At 35.2% G+C, this 18468-nt stretch overlaps 1 long non-coding RNA gene across 2 annotated transcripts; it reads right to left on the bottom strand.

The window, feature by feature from the left end:
* LOC127851018 (uncharacterized) lies at positions 1-13744 on the bottom strand. 2 transcript variants are annotated; one of them, XR_008035620.1, is made up of 3 exons: positions 13671-13744; positions 1065-1148; positions 1-507 (listed from the first exon to the last, which is right to left on the bottom strand). It is a non-coding gene; the product is annotated as an uncharacterized LOC127851018 (long non-coding RNA). The 2 variants fall into 2 exon arrangements; XR_008035621.1 differs by lacking the exon at positions 13671-13744 and adding an exon at positions 5266-5339.
* Positions 13745-18468: the final 4724 nt, after the last annotated feature.

The following is an 18468-nucleotide window of genomic DNA, read 5'->3' as shown; positions in this document are numbered from 1 at the left end:
GTTGATAAGTAGATAGTCTGAATTTAGCTTTTATAATTGACTTAACTTCATTTTCGGATCTGTGTACATTTTCCAGATGTTTTTGGATATTTGTCATAAGTTTCTAACAATAAAAGCATGCGTGCACAATGTTGTATATTCTTCCTGACTTTAACTTGCCTGATGTAGCATGTTTTTTTATATATATTTTCAGGTGTTTGTCACAAAAAATCTTTGCTTTTTTGTCTATGTGCCGGCTATCAACATTATTGTCCAAAACAATCGGTGCAGGTCGTCTAGCTTGTTGGCACCTTGTTTCACCTATTTTATCGCTGTCGTCTATGCTGTTGTGCTCTGTTTGTTGTTCTTTTTCACTGTCGAAGTCTTCTTTTTCATAACTTTCCTCCGTGTCTGTGTCTGAACAGCAATTCTTATCAACAGTCCAGTCTGATTCCATTGAATTGGTAGAACAACTCTTGTCGGCAATATTCCATTCTGATCCCGATGAACAGGAAATGTCGTTCTCACCTGAAAAAAGGCGATGAATTCATGATTGCATTGCTTACGCAAAAAATAATAAAGCGCAGTTGTTATATCCAATCCTCACAAGGCACATTATAACTTAAATCACATAATTTAAATTTATGAATTGTTTAACGAATACATCCTATACGTGTACATTCTTCAACTTTTAAATTGACCAATTTCATTTATGAATAGTGTAACATGAAGTAAGAGTAAGCGTCTTAATTGTAAAACATTGATACTGATTTGGAAATGTAGGACGGTACTTCCTATGGAAAGTTACATAAAAGGCGGATAAGGCACAACAGATGTACTTATCAATGTCTATACACATATACAGATTACGCTTTACAATAAATGTAAGTCAAGAATCAAATTCAGACATTTACAATACCACATAAAGACTCTTATACATTTATATATATGGAATAAATGTCACATATTGATAAACAGTATAACATCCATGTCATAAGATTCTAATCCGTGTTTGATTCCTTTTAAGTTGCGGAAAAATCACTTACTGATATGAAACCTTAAATAGTAAACAATTATTTATTAACCTTTGCTGTCAGTTTCAGTTGCTGCATAAGACATGGTACTCTGACTAGTTGATGGTTTGGAGACTTCGCTGTCCATGACGTCATCTAATTGTAAACAGTCAGTTCCAGCATACAATAAATCAAATTGTTTCAGGTGAAATGTATGTGAAGAGCACGTACAGGTGATCTAAATTTTGCAAAGACGAAATCACTCCAAAGTCTTTATCCACCAAATTTCGACATTCTGATAGGTTAAGTATTTCAATGTTTGGTAGACACGGAAGGAAACACAAAGTTGATAATCGACACTCAGTAAGGTCCAACCAATACAACCGTCTGGCATTACAGAGTTCCTTAACAAACAAACAGTCTATATTTGCGGAATGAAAACCTCTACGAGACCAGATCAGACTATGTTGTTTTTTTATAGCAAAACATTGGATCTCATAAGTGTTTGTTTCTGCAATTTGAATATTTTCAGCAAATTTTGGGGAAAAATTATACTTGTTGCTATTTGGAATATAGCCAAAGGTTGGCAATAAAATCAGGCTAAAAATCTGGGTTTGTGTTTTTATGACCCCCACTATGTCCCCCACTATAGTAGTGGGGGACATATTGTTTTTGCCCTCTCTGTTGGTTGGTCTGTTGGTTGGTTGGTCTGTTGGTTGGTTGGTTTGTCTAACTTTAACATTTTGCAATAACTTTTGCTATATTGAAGATAGCAACTTCATATTTGGCATGCATGTGTATCTCATGAAGCTGCACATTTTGAGTGGTGAAAGGTCAAGGTCATCCTTCAAGGTCAGAGGTCAAATATATGTGGCCAAAATCGCTCATTTTATGAATACTTTTGCAATATTGAAGATAGCAACTTCATATTTGGCATGCATGTGTATCTCATGGAGCTGCACATTTTGAGTGGTGAAAGGTCAATGTCATCCTTCAAAGTCAGAGATCAAATATATGTGGCCCAAATCGCTTATTTTATGAATACTTTTGCAATATTGAAGATAGCAACTTGATATTTGGCATGCATGTGTATCTCATGGAGCTGCACATTTTGAGTGGTAAAAGGTCAAGGTCATCCTTCAAGGTCAGAGGTCATATATATATGGCCCAAATCGCTTATTTTATGAATACTTTTGCAATTTTGAAGATAGCAACTTGATATTTGGCATGCATGTGTATCTCATGGAGCTGCACATTTTGAGTGGTGAAAGGTCAAGGTCATCCTTCAAGGTCAAATATATGGGTCAAAATTGCTCATGTAATGTCACTTCTGCAATATTGAAGCTAGCAATTTTATATTTGAAATGCGTGTGTATCTCAAGGAGCTGCACATTTTGAGTGGTGAAGGTGCAAGGTCAAGATCATCCTTCAAGGTCAAACGTCATATACGGGGACATTGTGTTTCACAAACACATCTTGTTTTAAAGGTTTTTGGGGTTCTTAGAACGATAAAAAATTTCTTTAAAGGGATGTCTGTGATCTTTATTGCTTTATACCTAAATATCAAAAATTGTCATCTGCAAATTTCTTTTATGTGCAATGATTTACTTATTTTGAATTGTTTAAAAATTAACACTTGATAGAGTGCATGTTTGTGGTAATTTTTTTTAACTAACTTATCTTAAATAAAAAGTGCCCACAACACTACATGTATGCAAGTGTTGCAGAAGAAAACTGTCCTTGTTAGTTTGAAGAAAGTAAACTTGATATTTTTCTCTGCTTGCTGCACTAACGAATATCTCAGTTACTTTGTAGAAAGGAACTTAGATCTTTGTGTTTCATAAGATATTGGTACCTTTGGGTTCTAAAGAGACTACACAAACTCTGAATACCTTTTTTGTCCCCTACTGGTTTCACCGGAGAGGATTATGGTTTGCGCTCTGTGCGTTTGTCTGTGAGTCTGTCTGTCACACTTTTCTGGATCCTGCAATAACTTTAAACGTTCTTAATATTTTTTCATGAAACTTGCAACATGGATAGATGGCAATATGGACATTATGCACGTCATTTCATTTTTTTCCTACGTCAAAAATTGTGGTTGCTAGGGCAACCAAAAAAATTTATTCTGAAAATTGTGCAATTTCTTACAATGGTGGAGCCGGTAGGGGACCATATTGCTTGACAATAGCCTTGTTCGTAAATGTTACTGTATATTGTGCAGTGTTAACACATTTGTATCTAAAAATAATAACAACACATTATCAAAATATAAAGAGTCATAATTAAAAGTAATAGTTATCACATAAATTACATAACATTTTACCATTCAAGTGAGATCCAGATCTGATTGCACACTGTTCATTGATATCATTCTAGCAGGATGAGGATCATCGCACATACTCGGGACATAAAAACTGGTAATCGAATAATATTAATAATATTAGTTATATAATGTACATAATGTACATTATGTAATAAATTTACTCAGAGGCTTTAGTGGCTTATCAAGAAAAAGCAGTTGATAAGTAGATAGTCTGGTCATGCCATGTGTTGAACATCATTATAGTTCTATTATCTCTTCCAGTCTGTATGTTGGTTTTTATGCTCCCCTAAAATTTTGGGGGGGAGCATATAGTCGCCGCTTCGTCTGTCCCTGTGTGTGTCTGTGTGTCCGTCCATCCGTGCACAATTTTTGTCCGGGCTATTTCTCAGCAATTAATGACCACAATTCAATGAAAAGGAGATATGCATATTATCAGCCAGTTCTGGTCGGATGATTTTTCATAGAGTTATGGCCCTTTGAAATTTTCCATTGACTGTACATATAGTGCAATTCTTGTCTGGGCAATTTCTCAGCAACTAATTACTGGAATTCAAGAAACTTTATGGGAAGCTTCACTACCAAGAGGAGATGTGCATATTATCAGCCGGTTCTCGTCGAATGATTTTTCACAGAGTTATGGCCCTTTGAAATTTTCCATTGTACATATAGTGCAATTCTTGTCCGAGCTATTTCTCAGCAACTTATTACGGGAATTCAATGAAACTTTATGGGGATCTTCACTACCAAGAGGAGATGTGCATATTATCAGCCGGTTATGGTCGGATGATTTTTCAGAGTAATGGCCCTTTAAAATTTTCTATAAACTGTACATACAGTGCAATTCTTGTCCGGGCTATTTCTCCCCAACTACTGACTGGAATTCATTGAAGCTTTATGGGAAGTTTCACTACCTTGAGGAGATGCGCATGTTATTTGTGGGTTCTGGTTAGATGATTTATTTAGAGTGTTATGGCCTTTTGAAATTTTTAAGTTGCTAAACCATCCATCGTATTATTTTGTCCAAAGTTATGCCCCTCAAGACGTTTCCTTTTATCTGAATATATAGTGCAATATTGTGACAAAAAAAAAACTTTGGGGAGCATCATCCGTCTCCGACGGTTTCTTGTCGTACAAGGTACACAACATATTGCGAATGGTTAGGTTATAAGCCTTTTTGGTCAAGCTGTTTCCTGTGGGGTTAAGGTGCATGTATTTTTTGTCCATCAATTTCATATATTTCACTTATGATTTTACTCTCGTACTTTGCTGTCTTATCTGAAGGGGGACTTGTAGGAATGGGCAAGCCTCAAAGTGAAACATATAACGACTTAACTCTTTAATGTTAACCTTTGTTGTTTTTGTGTAAGTTTTTAAGGGTTAATTTAAGGCCTGTTTCACCAAATGATATCATTCTTATTCGTTGCTGCATTTCTGGATTTGAAGTACTAGATGCATCTAGGGCCAACTGCTTGTGAACGAAATATAGAATCCCTGGCTGAATTTTAGCAATAAGGTTAATTTTTAGTTTTAACTCTCTTTTCATTGCCCTTTTATGGTACTCTGGTAACTTACTTTGGATTTCAGCAACGACTCTAACAGGCTGAATGTGGAAATCATTGGTGGACCTATTTTCTGGAACTTAGACTACAACCCCCCCCCCCAATAGACAATATCTATAAGGGTCAAAGGGTCAACGTCAACAGACAAACTAAGACTTCAATGACCTGAATATATCATAAAATGTACTTAATGTTTCACCATAACATCATTATCATCGTGAAAATAAGACACATGTAATTCGCATAACGTTTTAAGTGACCCATATGGCCTTCCGTAGTTTTAGCAAACGAACAAATGGAACTGGCTTATTGTGAATCAATTTTCAAAATTACAGCATAGAAAATGAACGAAATCAATGCCACAACAATACACATTGTAAAATGCACTTACATCGCGAGGGAGAAGCAGTTTGAACAAATTTCGTTGACTTTAACAACCCGGGAAAAACTGTGTTTATAATGACAATATTACTACTAAGGGACACAACTTCTCAATTAGAATGCACACAAACTACGCCGCACAATAAAACCACAAAGCGTATGCAGCACAGTTACAGTTAAAAAAACATGTTATAGATTTACAATTAAAATTAAATTGCATTCAAAGAAGTACAATTTTACCCCTGTTATAGAAAAATGTTAAAAATATCTGTTTGTTCATCAAAAATCACCAATTGAAAACAGTGTAATAAAGCGTTTGAAACGCATTTTGTCAATAGTCTGTACTAATATCTGGACTAAATAGTCTTACTAACATATTGTTTAAAATATGTTTCTTTTGTCAAATCTAACAATGGTGTAGTGTTATTATTTAAGCTTTTGCTCCTTGAGGTCCTGGGTTTGATTCCCATGAAGTGCCATAAGAAAGTTCAAGGTCACATAAGTCAGGAAGTGTGGATCAATGGATATGAAAAGTGTCTTGCATATCCAAATTTTATAATGATGATATATTTAAAAAATATTCAATTCAATCTCATTACAAAATTTAAAAGTTTGCTCCACAAATGTATAAAATATGAAGACAAACAGCAAACAGACTGACCAACAGAGTGACTCCAATATACCCCTTTGTAAACTGTGTTTTTGGTGATAACAGATGTATGTATTGAAATTCTTAAGCTCTTATTTCTGTGTCTTAATGTCGATAAGATTTTTGAATTAATCAACCCATGTCTAAACGTGCTTTTTCTCTGCTCCTTCTCTTTACCATATTGTTTCAAAAATTTCAATTTTTGAATTGAAAAGCTCTCTGGGTTTTTTTCTTTTTGGTTCACCTGTGTCTTTAACATTCAGATTCTGTTGCTCACCTGACGTCCACGTCTCTTTATCCTGCAGATGAACTAGAACCATTTTCTAGGGATGCCATGTTGCAGTAGTATCATGCCTGTCCCCTAGAATATTATCCAAAACTGCTTCAAATTCAAAAGATGTTCTCTGCTTTCCCGTCGCTCTATTGCTGTCTTTAGCTCTATGATAAGCTGACACGATTGTTTTCCAGCGCCCTTCAACTTGCTTGCTATTAAATAATAAACCTTTACTTTTTAGGGTTTTGGACAGTATTTCCCTCAAAGTTTGTTTTCTTCAACAATGGTTTGTTGAATTTAGCTACATTTTCTTGTAAAGTTCAAGGAGGAGTAGGGTTTGTGATCTTGTCCATGAATTACTGCTACTATCTGGTCTTTGATTCAAGCAATAATAGATATTTGTGCATTTCTTTTTTTTTCTTTGGGATCATTTCTTTTTATAAGTTGACTAGAACCATGCAATTATGACAATGATAACCATAAACATAACTTGTCATGTTCATTTCTGTGTGATTGTTATGTATTTTTGCATACACATTCATAAAGAGCCATTAAAAATACAAATCTTAAAAAAATCAGACAACTGAATTTAGCTTTTATAATTGACTTAACTTCATTTTCGGATCTGTGTACATTTTCCAGATGTTTTTGGATATTTGTCATAAGTTTCGAACAATAAAAGCATGCGTGCATAATGTCCTATATTCTTCCTGACTTTGACTTGCCTGATGTAGCATGTTTTTTTATATATATTCCCAGGTGTTTGTCTCAAAAAAATCTTTGCTATTTCGTTTATGTGCCGGCTATCAACATTATTGTCCAAAACAATCGGTGCAGGTCGTCTAGCTTGTTGGCACCTGGTTTCATCTATTTTATCGCTGTCGTCTATGCTGTCGTGCTCTGATTGTTGTTCTTTTTCACTGTCGAAGTCTTCTTTTTCATAACTTTCCTCCGTGTCTGTGTCTGAACAGCAATTCTTATCAACAGTCCAGTCTTATTCCGTCGAATTGGTAGAACAACTCTTGTCGGCAATATTCCATTTTGATCCCGATGAACAGGAAATGCCGTTCTCACCTGAAAAAAGGCGATGAATTCATGATTGCATTGCTTACGCAAAAAATAATAAAGCGCAGTTGTTATATCCAATCCTCACAAGGCACATTATAACTCAAATACACTAATTTTCTTAAATCACATAATTTAAATTTATGAATTGTTTAACGAATACATCCTATACGTGTACATTCTTCAACTTTTAAATTGACCAATTTCATTTATGAATAGTGTAACATGAAGTAAGAGTAAGCGTCTTAATTGCAAAACATTGATACTGATTTGGAAATGTAGGACGGTACTTCCTATGGAAAGTTACATAAAAGGCGGATAAGGCACAACAAATGAACATATCAATTTCTATACACATATACAGATTACTCTTTACAATAAATGTAAGTCAAGAATCAAATTCAGACATTTACAATACGACATAAAGACTCTTATACATTTATATATATGGAATTAATGTCACATATTGATAAACAGTATAACATCCATGTCATAAGATTCTCATCCGTGTTTGATTCCTTTTAAGTTGCGGAAAATCACTTACTGATTTGAAACCTTAAATAGTAAACAATTATTTATTAACCTTTGCTGTCAGTTTCAGTTGCTGCATAAGACACCGTACTCTGACTAGTTGATGGTTTGGAGACTTCGCTGTCCATGACGTCATCTAGTTGTAAACAGTCAGTTCCAGCATACAATAAAACAAATTGTTTCAGGTGTAATGTATGTGAAGAGCACGTACAGGTGATCTAACTTTTGCAAAGACGAAATCACTCCAAAGTCTTCATCCACCAAATTTCGACATTCTGATAGGTTAAGTATTTCAATGTTTGACAGACACGGAAGGAAACACAAAGTTGATAATCGACACTCAGTAAGGTCCAACCAATACAACCGTCTGGCATTACAGAGTTCCTTAACAAACAAACAGTCTATATTTGCGGAATGAAAACCTCTACGAGACCAGATCAGACTATGTTGTTTTTTTATAGCAAAACATTGGATCTCATAAGTGTTTGTTTCTGCAATTTGAATATTTTCAGCAAATTTTGGGGAAAAATTATACTTGTTGCTATTTGGAATATAGCCAAAGGTTGGCAATAAAATCAGGCTAAAAATCTGGGTTTGTGTTTTTATGACCCCCACTATGTCCCCCACTATAGTAGTGGGGGACATATTGTTTTTGCCCTCTCTGTTGGTTGGTCTGTTGGTTGGTTGGTCAGTTGGTTGGTTGGTTTGCGCCAACTTTAACATTTTGCAATAACTTTTGCTATATTGAAGATAGCAACTTCATATTTGGCATGCATGTGTATCTCATGAAGCTGCACATTTTGAGTGGTGAAAGGTCAAGGTCATCCTTCAAGGTCAGAGGTCAAATATATGTGGCCAAAATCGCTCATTTTATGAATACTTTTGCAATATTGAAGATAGCAACTTCATATTTGGCATGCATGTGTATCTCATGGAGCTGCACATTTTGAGTGGTGAAAGGTCAAGGTCATCCTTCAAAGTCAGAGATCAAATATATGTGGCCCAAATCGCTTATTTTATGAATACTTTTGCAATATTGAAGATAGCAACTTGATATTTGGCATGCATGTGTATCTCATGGAGCTGCACATTTTGAGTGGTAAAAGGTCAAGGTCATCCTTCAAGGTCAGAGGTCAAATATATGTGGCCCAAATCGCTTATTTTATGAATACTTTTGCAATTTTGAAGATAGCAACTTGATATTTGGCATGCATGTGTATCTCATGGAGCTGCACATTTTGAGTGGTGAAAGGTCAAGGTCATCCTTCAAGGTCAAATATATGGGTCAAAATTGCTCATGTAATGTCACTTCTGCAATATTGAAGCTAGCAATTTTATATTTGAAATGCGTGTGTATCTCAAGGAGCTGCACACTTTGAGTGGTGAAGGTGCAAGGTCAAGATCATCCTTCAAGGTCAAACGTCATATACGGGGACATTGTGTTTCACAAACACATCTTGTTTTAAAGGTTTTTGGGGTTCTTAGAACGATAAAAAATTTCTTTAAAGGGATGTCTGTGATCTTTATTGCTTTATACCTAAATATCAACAAGAGCACCGCCTTGCGGGTGCAGACCGCTCATCTATTTTCTTTTTAAAGGTGAAGGGACTCTCATTTTCAATCACAAAGGAGGGAGGAGTGGAGTGAAGAGGGGTGTATAGTGTGGGGTTGTGGACATTTATTACATTATCTTCCAAAAAAGCGAAAAAAAAAAAAAAAAAAAAAAAAATCGGGGGGGGGGGGGGTATAGTGTGAGGGTGTGGTGATAATTTGTGAGATGATCTTAAAAAAAAAAAAAAAAAAAAAAAAAAAATCAAAAAAAAAATTTGGGGGGGGGGGGTGGGGGGGTGGGGGTGGGGGTATAGTGTGAGGGTGTGGTGGTCATTTGTGAGATGATCTTATAAAAAAAAAAAAAAAAAAAAAAATTAGGGGGGGGGGGGAGGGGGGGGAGGGGGGGGAGGGCACGGGGGATGGTTTGGGTGAAGTCTATTGTGGTATGTCAGGTAAGAGTAGTTTCATCAAAGTATCAATCAAATCTAATCATAAATAAAGAAGTTATGGCAATTTTAGCAAAATTTAATAATTTGACCTTGAGAGTCAAGGTCATTCAAAGGTCAAAGTAAAATTCAAGTTGCCAGGTACAGTAACCTCATGATAGCATGTAAGTATTTGAAGTTTGAAAGCAATAGCCTTGATACTTCGAGTGGATCGAAACACAAAATTTAACCATATATTAAAAGTTACTAAGTCAAAAAAGGGCCATAATTCCGTAACAATGACAACCAGAGTTATGCAACTTGTCCTTTTACTGTACCCTTATGATAGTTTGTGAGTGTTCCAAGTATGAAAGCAATATCTATGATACTTTAGGGGTAAAGTGACCAAAACATAAATCTTAACCAAATTTTCAATTTTCTAAGTATAAAGGGCCCATAATTCCGTCCAAATGCCAGTCAGAGTTACATAACTTTGCCTGCACCGTCCCCTTATGATAGTTCATAAATCTTGCAAGTATGAAAGCAATAGCTTTGATACTGTAGGAATAAAGTGGACCTAAACACAAAACTTAATCAAATTTTCAATTTTCTAAGTATAAAAAGGGCACATAATTCTGTCAAAATGCCAGTCAGAGTTACATTACTTTGCCTGCACAGTCCCCTTATGATAGTTAGTAAGTGTTGCAAGTATGAAAGCAATAGCTTTGATGCTTAAGGAATAAAATGGACCTAAACACAAAACTTAACCAAAATTGTCAATTTTCTAAGTATAAAAAGGGCACATAATTCTGTCAAAATGCATGCCAGAGTTATCTAACTTTGCCTGCCCAGTCCCCTCATGATAGTAAGTAAGTGTACCAAGTTTGAATGCAATAGCATTGATACTTACTGAGAAAAGTGGAACTAAACGCAAAACTTAACCAAAATTTGCAATTTTTTAAGTACAAAAAGGGCACATAATTCTGTCAAAATGCACGCCAGAGTTATCTAACTTTGCCTGCCTAGTCCCCTCATGATAGTAAGTAAGTGTACCAAGTTTGAATGCAATAGCATTGATACTTTCTGAGAAAAGTGGACCTAAACGCAAAACTTAACCGGACGCCGACGCCAACGCCAACGCCAACGCCAACGCCAACGCCGACGCCAAGGTGATGACAATAGCTCATAATTTTTTTTCAAAAAATAGATGAGCTAAAAATTGTCATCTGCAAATTTCTTTTATGTGCAATGATTTACTTATTTTGAATTGTTTAAAAATTAACACTTGATAGAGTGCATGTTTGTGGTAATTTTTTTTAACTAACTTATCTTAAATAAAAAGTGCCCACAACACTACATGTATGCAAGTGTTGCAGAAGAAAACTGTCCTTGTTAGTTTGAAGAAAGTAAACTTGATATTTTTCTCTGCTTGCTGCACTAACGAATATCTCAGTTACTTTGTAGAAAGGAACTTAGATCTTTGTGTTTCATAAGATATTGGTACCTTTGGGTTCTAAAGAGACTACACAAACTCTGAATACCTTTTTTGTCCCCTACTGGTTTCACCGGAGGGGATTATGGTTTGCGCTCTGTGCGTTTGTCTGTGAGTCTGTCTGTCACACTTTTCTGGATCCTGCAATAACTTTAAACGTTCTTAATATTTTTTCATGAAACTTGCAACATGGATAGATGGCAATATGGACATTATGCACGTCATTTCATTTTTTTCCTACGTCAAAAATTGTGGTTGCTAGGGCAACCAAAAAAATTTATTCTGAAAATTGTGCAATTTCTTACAATGGTGGAGCCGGTAGGGGACCATATTGCTTGACAATAGCCTTGTTCGTAAATGTTACTGTATATTGTGCAGTGTTAACACATTTGTATCTAAAAATAATAACAACACATTATCAAAATATAAAGAGTCATAATTAAAAGTAATAGTTATCACATAAATTACATAACATTTTACCATTCAAGTGAGATCCAGATCTGATTGCACACTGTTCATTGATATCATTCTAGCAGGATGAGGATCATCGCACATACTCGGGACATAAAAACTGGTAATCGAATGATATTAATAATATTAGTTATATAATGTACATAATGTACATTATGTAATAAATTTACTCAGAGGCTTTAGTGGCTTATCAAGAAAAAGCAGTTGATAAGTAGATAGTCTGGTCATGCCATGTGTTGAACATCATTATAGTTCTATTATCTCTTCCAGTCTGTATGTTGGTTTTTATGCTCCCCTAAAATTTTGGGGGGGAGCATATAGTCGCCGCTTCGTCTGTCCCTGTGTGTGTCTGTGTGTCCGTCCATCCGTGCACAATTTTTGTCCGGGCTATTTCTCAGCAATTAATGACCACAATTCAATGAAAAGGAGATATGCATATTATCAGCCAGTTCTGGTCGGATGATTTTTCATAGAGTTATGGCCCTTTGAAATTTTCCATTGACTATACATATAGTGCAATTCTTGTCTGGGCAATTTCTCAGCAACTAATTACTGGAATTCAAGAAACTTTATGGGAAGCTTCACTACCAAGAGGAGATGTGCATATTATCAGCCGGTTCTCGTCGAATGATTTTTCACAGAGTTATGGCCCTTTGAAATTTTCCATTGTACATATAGTGCAATTCTTGTCCGAGCTATTTCTCAGCAACTTATTACGGGAATTCAATGAAACTTTATGGGGATCTTCACTACCAAGAGGAGATGTGCATATTATCAGCCGGTTATGGTCGGATGATTTTTCAGAGTAATGGCCCTTTGAAATTTTCTATAAACTGTACATACAGTGCAATTCTTGTCCGGGCTATTTCTCCCCAACTACTGACTGGAATTCATTGAAGCTTTATGGGAAGTTTCACTACCTTGAGGAGATGCGCATGTTATTTGTGGGTTCTGGTTAGATGATTTATTTAGAGTGTTATGGCCTTTTGAAATTTTTAAGTTGCTAAACCATCCATCGTATTATTTTGTCCAAAGTTATGCCCCTCAAGACGTTTCCTTTTATCTGAATATATAGTGCAATATTGTGACAAAAAAAAACTTTGGGGAGCATCATCCGTCTCCGACGGTTTCTTGTCGTACAAGGTACACAACATATTGCGAATGGTTAGGTTATAAGCCTTTTTGGTCAAGCTGTTTCCTGTGGGGTTAAGGTGCATGTATTTTTTGTCCATCAATTTCATATATTTCACTTATGATTTTACTCTCGTACTTTGCTGTCTTATCTGAAGGGGGACTTGTAGGAATGGGCAAGCCTCAAAGTGAAACATATAACGACTTAACTCTTTAATGTTAACCTTTGTTGTTTTTGTGTAAGTTTTTAAGGGTTAATTTAAGGCCTGTTTCACCAAATGATATCATTCTTATTCGTTGCTGCATTTCTGGATTTGAAGTACTAGATGCATCTAGGGCCAACTGCTTGTGAACGAAATATAGAATCCCTGGCTGAATTTTAGCAATAAGGTTAATTTTTAGTTTTAACTCTCTTTTCATTGCCCTTTTATGGTACTCTGGTAACTTACTTTGGATTTCAGCAACGACTCTAACAGGCTGAATGTGGAAATCATTGGTGGACCTATTTTCTGGAACTTAGACTACAAACCCCCCCCCAATAGACAATATCTATAAGGGTCAAAGGGTCAACGTCAACAGACAAACTAAGACTTCAATGACCTGAATATATCATAAAATGTACTTAATGTTTCACCATAACATCATTATCATCGTGAAAATAAGACACATGTAATTCGCATAACGTTTTAAGTGACCCATATGGCCTTCCGTAGTTTTAGCAAACGAACAAATGGAACTGGCTTATTGTGAATCAATTTTCAAAATTACAGCATAGAAAATGAACGAAATCAATGCCACAACAATACACATTGTAAAATGCACTTACATCGCGAGGGAGAAGCAGTTTGAACAAATTTCGTTGACTTTAACAACCCGGGAAAAACTGTGTTTATAATGACAATATTACTACTAAGGGACACAACTTCTCAATTAGAATGCACACAAACTACGCCGCACAATAAAACCACAAAGCGTATGCAGCACAGTTACAGTTAAAAAAACATGTTATAGATTTACAATTAAAATTAAATTGCATTCAAAGAAGTACAATTTTACCCCTGTTATAGAAAATGTTAAAAATATCTGTTTGTTCATCAAAAATCACCAATTGAAAACAGTGTAATAAAGCGTTTGAAACGCATTTTGTCAATAGTCTGTACTAATATCTGGACTAAATAGTCTTACTAACATATTGTTTAAAATATGTTTCTTTTGTCAAATCTAACAATGGTGTAGTGTTATTATTTAAGCTTTTGCTCCTTGAGGTCCTGGGTTTGATTCCCATGAAGTGCCATAAGAAAGTTCAAGGTCACATAAGTCAGGAAGTGTGGATCAATGGATATGAAAAGTGTCTTGCATATCCAAATTTTATAATGATGATATATTTAAAAAATATTCAATTCAATCTCATTACAAAATTTAAAAGTTTGCTCCACAAATGTATAAAATATGAAGACAAACAGCAAACAGACTGACCAACAGAGTGACTCCAATATACCCCTTTGTAAACTGTGTTTTTGGTGATAACAGATGTATGTATTGAAATTCTTAAGCTCTTATTTCTGTGTCTTAATGTCGATAAGATTTTTGAATTAATCAACCCATGTCTAAACGTGCTTTTTCTCTGCTCCTTCTCTTTACCATATTGTTTCAAAAATTTCAATTTTTGAATTGAAAAGCTCTCTGGGTTTTTTTCTTTTTGGTTCACCTGTGTCTTTAACATTCAGATTCTGTTGCTCACCTGACGTCCACGTCTCTTTATCCTGCAGATGAACTAGAACCATTTTCTAGGGATGCCATGTTGCAGTAGTATCATGCCTGTCCCCTAGAATATTATCCAAAACTGCTTCAAATTCAAAAGATGTTCTCTGCTTTCCCGTCGCTCTATTGCTGTCTTTAGCTCTATGATAAGCTGACACGATTGTTTTCCAGCGCCCTTCAACTTGCTTGCTATTAAATAATAAACCTTTACTTTTTAGGGTTTTGGACAGTATTTCCCTCAAAGTTTGTTTTCTTCAACAATGGTTTGTTGAATTTAGCTACATTTTCTTGTAAAGTTCAAGGAGGAGTAGGGTTTGTGATCTTGTCCATGAATTACTGCTACTATCTGGTCTTTGATTCAAGCAATAATAGATATTTGTGCATTTCTTTTTTTTTCTTTGGGATCATTTCTTTTTATAAGTTGACTAGAACCATGCAATTATGACAATGATAACCATAAACATAACTTGTCATGTTCATTTCTGTGTGATTGTTATGTATTTTTGCATACACATTCATAAAGAGCCATTAAAAATACAAATCTTAAAAAATCAGACAACTGAATTTAGCTTTTATAATTGACATAACTTCATTTTCGGATCTGTGTACATTTTCCAGATGTTTTTGGATATTTGTCATAAGTTTCGAACAATAAAAGCATGCGTGCATAATGTCCTATATTCTTCCTGACTTTGACTTGCCTGATGTAGCATGTTTTTTTATATATATTCCCAGGTGTTTGTCTCAAAAAAATCTTTGCTATTTCGTTTATGTGCCGGCTATCAACATTATTGTCCAAAACAATCGGTGCAGGTCGTCTAGCTTGTTGGCACCTGGTTTCATCTATTTTATCGCTGTCGTCTATGCTGTCGTGCTCTGATTGTTGTTCTTTTTCACTGTCGAAGTCTTCTTTTTCATAACTTTCCTCCGTGTCTGTGTCTGAACAGCAATTCTTATCAACAGTCCAGTCTTATTCCGTCGAATTGGTAGAACAACTCTTGTCGGCAATATTCCATTTTGATCCCGATGAACAGGAAATGCCGTTCTCACCTGAAAAAAGGCGATGAATTCATGATTGCATTGCTTACGCAAAAAATAATAAAGCGCAGTTGTTATATCCAATCCTCACAAGGCACATTATAACTCAAATACACTAATTTTCTTAAATCACATAATTTAAATTTATGAATTGTTTAACGAATACATCCTATACGTGTACATTCTTCAACTTTTAAATTGACCAATTTCATTTATGAATAGTGTAACATGAAGTAAGAGTAAGCGTCTTAATTGCAAAACATTGATACTGATTTGGAAATGTAGGACGGTACTTCCTATGGAAAGTTACATAAAAGGCGGATAAGGCACAACAAATGAACATATCAATTTCTATACACATATACAGATTACTCTTTACAATAAATGTAAGTCAAGAATCAAATTCAGACATTTACAATACCACATAAAGACTCTTATACATTTATATATATGGAATTAATGTCACATATTGATAAACAGTATAACATCCATGTCATAAGATTCTCATCCGTGTTTGATTCCTTTTAAGTTGCGGAAAATCACTTACTGATTTGAAACCTTAAATAGTAAACAATTATTTATTAACCTTTGCTGTCAGTTTCAGTTGCTGCATAAGACACCGTACTCTGACTAGTTGATGGTTTGGAGACTTCGCTGTCCATGACGTCATCTAGTTGTAAACAGTCAGTTCCAGCATACAATAAAACAAATTGTTTCAGGTGTAATGTATGTGAAGAGCACGTACAGGTGATCTAACTTTTGCAAAGACGAAATCACTCCAAAGTCTTCATCCACCAAATTTCGACATTCTGATAGGTTAAGTATTTCAATGTTTGACAGACACGGAAGGAAACACAAAGTTGATAATCGACACTCAGTAAGGTCCAACCAATACAAACGTCTGGCATTACAGAGTTCTTTAACAAACAAACAGTCTATATTTGCGGAATGAAAACATAATTCAGCACACAGAATAAGAAATTCTAAGAATGCGACCAAGTGTTTCAGAATGTTTTGTAAATCTATTAAAGATAGCTCAAGCTGATGGTCCATAGAAAAGTGCCTCCATAAAATTGAATTAGTATTTACTATTTCGTGAAATCTCCTGTTTGTCAATGCTACACTTTGAGTTAGTTCGTGCAGATCCAGAGAGCGAAATATTTGAACTGAAATGAATTCGGGTAGGTTACCCAGTTCAGCCATCTGAAACAGCCATGAGCCAGAAAAGTAAAATATTTAATACGAGGGCCTACTATATGGCGACATGTTTAGTCCCGAAAAAACACAGAAGTGCATTTGATATAATTATATGTTTAAGTAAATAGCGTTGTCGTTAAAAATAAATAATTTTTAATCACGATAGATTTAAGTTTTTGTTTCAACAATGTGTTCATCTTCAGTAATGTACCATGTAATAGTAATGTGATAAATAAAGCAAACATCAAAAGATGCCCGAGACCTTACAAACAGATGGATTCACACATATGTAGAATTTACAATTTCAATGTATACACATATTAGAAAACAAAAAAGACAAACGAATCTGTTAATGTGTAAGTCACAAAAAGGTATTGTCTTGCTTATTTTGTTGATAGTATAGGAGATAAGACATTTTCACTTCATCCTTATTATAAAACATATCTGCAATTATATTCATTCTCTCGGTTGAATCAAATAAATTAATTATTTTACGAGTTAAAAACAAGATACAGCATGCACAATGTAATCAATATTTTTTTAACACAGCGAGCACATGTTACAATGTACATGTTCATATGTTTTTGACAAATTTTCCATCAAATACAATAACATTTGGTGAATAAGTGTTATTAAATACATACAACACAATATTAAGAATACTTACATCAGCTGTTATTCGAAAATGAATTGAGATTACACAGAATCGATCATCCGCACTGTGTACAGATCGAGATACGAGCTTTTGACCGACAAGTACGGCATCCAATAAAAATTCCCAAATTATCACATGGTCATTGCTTAAGCGTCTGGTTGGCTAGGTGGTTAGACATTTTCGCACGGAAAGTGTTTTTTTTTTAACCGTGATATTGTCAAAATCTGTTTTAGCGCCAACACCTAGTTAGGACATTTTCGCACGGAGCCGTCGTTATACTCAAAGTCGGCCAATAGAAACAAATGGTCAGCAAGTAATTGGTTCAAAAATTATTTAAATGGTCAGGGAAAATACTTTCCTCTTTCGATCTTCTATTGTTGACATCAACGAGTCGAGAATCTCACACAACAGTTCAAAAATGGGATAACGGGTACACATACGTCGTGCATTCCAACTTAATGCCGTCAACGTGATAAGACTAGCTTCACACAAATTTGCATCTGTATCTTGCGTCATTACATTTCTACATAAAGAGTGAATAATGCGAGTTGCTTCTTCTCGAAAACCTTCGATGGCTGTCATATTTTCGGAAACCGGAAATGGACTAGACCGGTCTCAGCAGCTAATAATATTTATGCCCCCCTTCGAAGAAGAGGGGGTATATTGCTTTGCTCATGTCGGTTTGTCTGTCTGTCGGACGGTCCGTCCACCAGGTGGTTGTCAGACGATAACTCAAGAACGCTTGGGCCTTGGATCATGAAACTTCATAGGTACATTGATCATGACTCGCAGATGACCCCTATTGATTTTGAGGTCACTAGGTCAAAGGTCAAGGTCACAGTTGAAGGTCACAGTTACTGGAAATATACATTTTAAGGATTTAGCATGGTTCAAACAAGGGAAACAACTACCGTTTATGCATTGTCTTTTTGTTACAGCATTTGCCTCCCTTAAATTCATTTAAAATCTCATT

The sequence above is a fragment of the Dreissena polymorpha genome, chromosome 11 (genome assembly GCF_020536995.1).
Source record: "Dreissena polymorpha isolate Duluth1 chromosome 11, UMN_Dpol_1.0, whole genome shotgun sequence".
Taxonomy (NCBI): domain Eukaryota; kingdom Metazoa; phylum Mollusca; class Bivalvia; order Myida; family Dreissenidae; genus Dreissena; species Dreissena polymorpha.
Note: the sequence above shows the minus strand (reverse complement) of the source record. Positions and strands in the feature narration are given on the sequence as shown.